Here is a 3647-nt window from a genome sequence, read left to right as displayed (position 1 = left end):
AAAAAAAAAAAAAAGAAGCGACTGTTTTAATCCAATCAAACTGCAAGCGGGACAACGACTCGCCCTATGTCTTGATTTATATTTTCCTCGAGGGACAAAATAAGTGGCCCTAAGGAATTCCACCGGTTGTAAAAAGCGCCATAGAAATGCGGGTTGACTAGCAGCACCTTAACCCTTTACACTCTGCAGCCTAGACCTAATTTTAAGGGCGTCCTTCCCGGTTCCCTTGTCTCCCTCCTTTTTCTCCTCCAGTAGCCAGAACCTTCTCATCAGGTGGCTCTCTAATTCTGCTGCCCTCTCTGGAACATTCGGGAGACCCAGAGGATGGTCTCCGAGGCGTATCCAGGGTCCCTCGCTGGCAACCCTCACGGTCGTCCTTAAGGACCTCCGCCCGGCGCCAGTAAAGGCGGGTGTTTTGTTCTTATAAGGAGCAAAAAGTTTCCGTGACAACGCGGAAATGAGTAACTCTGCTGCCCAGTAGAGCTGGGCGGGAGGAGTCCAGGAGGCGGGAGCCGCCGCAGTCTAGTCGCCCGCATCCCAGGATCCCGGCAGCCTGCAGACCCGGGACCACGACTCGCGCGTGGAGCGAGGCCCACCAGGTACCCCTGAGGCCGCCGCGGCCGAACGTTAAGTGCGGGGCTCGACTGTGAGACTTTGCAGCCCCCCAAGCTGAGTGTGTGGGATGGAGGGCGCTCAGGGGACGGAGGATCCCTGCCGAGCTGCGTGGGGGATCGCGACCTGGAGCTCGGAGTGACGTATGCGGGGACCCAGGCCAGGACCGACCCCGGGAACTCCTTAATGTACGCGTACGAAGTGAGCGTCGTCTCCCTCATCACTCTTCCGGTGTGATGCGCTGGGGTCTCTCCGCCCTAGTCTGCGCCAAGGAGCCCCCCGTGCCTCCAGCAATGTGAGAGGCAGGTAGCTTCTGCTTCGGAGGCCCTAGCCGGGCCACGTGTTTGCGCCTAGAGCCGGGACCTTCCATCTCTTAAACCGGGTTGGGTAGCCGACTCTCAGTCCTGGAAGAAGGGAATAGGAATGACGTTAGTTTCTTCATAGCTTGTCTTGACGCAAGGAGGTTGCTTCAGGCCGGATGAAGCCCCTGCCACTTCCTCTTTCAAGACTCCTAGTGGAGTAGACCCTGCACATTTTTCTCCTGGGCTGTAAGGTCTCTGCCTTGATTCCTAACCCCATCCTCGAGGCCCACTCTGAGCCTCCCTCATTCTGGCCGACAGGTAAAGGGACTCAGAGGCTCCTAGTCCCCGTACAAAATGGGAAAATATCGACCGAACCAGGGAAAAACTACTACGTTTAGCCTTTGACCCCCGCTACCTAGGATGAGAATGGTCAACAAAACAGAAGGGACCAGATACTGGTACCATGTAAGTCAGTGTCCGGTGGCTTTCTGTTGTCTTTTGGATTTCTTCTCTTTTATAATAAACAAGGTCTGTTTGGGGAGAGGCTGCCAGCTGAAGCCAACCCAGCTTGTGTGTGGCCACTGGTCCAGGTCAGCAGTGAGAAGGGTGACAGAGGCCGCTGTCTGTCATTTGCCTCCTGCCTGCCTGCCTGTCTGCCTAAGTGGCCCTCGTTATTTGCTGATTCTGTGTGAATGTCTACTGCCCCAGGCATTCTGCCTTCAGATTTTTCCACTTGTGGGCAACCACGTGGTGGTTATACTCACTCTCTGGCTAGATCCCTGAGGAAGATGGGGAGCCCTTTGCTCACACACCTCTCTCTCAGTGGGTAATTTTCTGAGACGCAGCAGTTTAAGGTTCTGAAAGGGGACAAAGACCAGAACTTTTAACCTGATGCCATCATCCCAAAAGCTGCTAGCTCGCTGGGCCAGGAGACAAACATAAAGGGTGTGTGGGTGAACTTTTTAATCAGAGGGCAGGAAGGTACGGCTTCTGGGAGGTAATTGCTCATGTCTGCGAGAATCCTGATTTTATGGTTTTCCCTTTTGGGACTCTCTGGGGTTAGGGTCAGATGCAATCCTGTTTGACAAAAACATGCTTTGTCTCCATGGAGACAATGGTATGTACCTGGCATTCTTCAGCCTACAAGAGTAAGGCTGGGCCAGAAGAGAATACTAGCCACTTGTCAGGGGCACACTGCTGGCAAACTGAACTTATCCAGGGGAGGTGGGTTGAGATTATGTAGACAGTGGGAAAGGTGCATCTGATGAGGAAGGAGAAGCACAGTCCAGCCTCAGAGTCCATGGGTAGAACAGAGACGCGGCTCAATATGAACAGCCATTGGAGTCCAGGGGGAAATGTGCTTGCATCAGTGTGAGCAGAGGTTAGACTTGCCTCTGTGTATTCATGCTTGGAGGTGAGAGGTACCCCCCAGTAAGGATCTGAGGGTGCTGCGGCCTGCGAAGCTGTAGTAGGTTTTCCAAAAACTCAAAATGCGATTCATGCTGAATGTTGGTCCGTCTTGGATGCCGTCATCCAGCCGTGAGGATAGAACCGTGAGGATGCTGAGAGCTGATGGTAACCTTCGGGGCTACCAGTCCTCTGTGACGGTCCTCCCTCTTAGCAAGAGGTTCTGTTTGGTGCTATAGAACACAAGGGCTTCATAGCCAAGCAGCTGGCAGTCATGCTTGTTTCCCAAGCCTGGTCTTGAAGACACTAAGTGAACAATCATTTGTAGCAGCCAATTACTGAGAGTTTAGCATGGGCTGGAGAGCTTGCTCAGTGGTTAAGAGCACTGGCTACTCTTCTAGTGGCACCCTACCATCTGGTAACGCTAGTTCAAGAGAACAGACACCCTCTTCTGGCATGCAAGTGGTATGCAGACAAACATGCAAGCAAAACACCCATATACATAATAATAATAATAATAATAATAATAATAATAATAATAATAATATAGAGGATGGCAGATTCATCCAGCTATGGAAGGGAGGCAGTCAGGAAAGAGGCAAGCCCAGCCTTGATGGTTGATGTGAGGCTTGGCCAAGCATCAAATGACCTTCGTGGTTGCTGAGTGGTGCGAGGCGGCAGATCCAGTTTGCATCCTGGAGTGGCAGGCAGGGATGAGTAAGTGCACCTGGGTGTGGTGCAGAGGGAAAAGGTGACAGCTACTTGTAGGGTGGAGTTTCCCAAGAAGTAGGAGATGAAAGAGATCACACATGCTGACTTGCTCTTCCAAACCCTCCATCCCCTCTGTGTCCCCTTCCTGTCCCCATGAAATCCTGTTTATGTGCATGTGTCTTTCCCAGTACAATGGACGAAACCATTTCTAACATTCCCTCTCTCTGCTCCAACTCAAAGATGGCTTAGCTCCTATATCATCTGTCTCAGCACTTAATTGGAAGGAGCACTTTATTTTTTTCTTTTATTGGATATTTTATTTATTTACATTTCAAATGTTATCCCCTTTCCTGGTTTCCCCCCCCCCCAGAAATCCCCTATCCCATCCTCCCTCCCCCTGCTTCTATGAGGGTGCTCCCCCACCCACCCACCCACTCACTCCCACCTCCCGCCCCGGCATTCCCCTACACTGGGGCAGCGAGCCTTCCTAAGACCAAGGGCCTCTCCTCACACTGATGCCCGACAAGGCTATTCTCTGCTACATATGCAGCTGGAGCCATGGGTCGTTCCATGTGTATTCTTTGGCTCATGGTTTAGTCCCTGGGAACTCGGGGG

At 52.2% G+C, this 3647-nt stretch overlaps 1 protein-coding gene across 3 annotated transcripts in view; it reads left to right on the top strand.

The window, feature by feature from the left end:
• The first annotated feature begins 424 nt into the window (after window positions 1-424).
• Window positions 425-3647, top strand: part of Itprip (inositol 1,4,5-trisphosphate receptor interacting protein) — a 22642-nt gene continuing 19419 nt past the window's right edge. For 2 of the 3 annotated variants that reach the window (XM_031390634.1, XM_031390631.1), the window contains exon 1: window positions 425-599. The gene's annotated coding sequence lies outside the window, so the exon portion shown is untranslated. The remainder of the gene's footprint in view (window positions 600-3647) is intronic. The other variant, XM_031390637.1, reaches the window with a different exon arrangement.

The sequence above is a fragment of the Mastomys coucha genome, unplaced genomic scaffold, assembly GCF_008632895.1.
Source record: "Mastomys coucha isolate ucsf_1 unplaced genomic scaffold, UCSF_Mcou_1 pScaffold21, whole genome shotgun sequence".
Classification (NCBI taxonomy): Eukaryota; Metazoa; Chordata; class Mammalia; order Rodentia; family Muridae; genus Mastomys; species Mastomys coucha.
The sequence above is the reverse complement of the archived record's forward strand: the minus strand, read 5'-3'. Positions and strand labels throughout refer to the sequence as shown.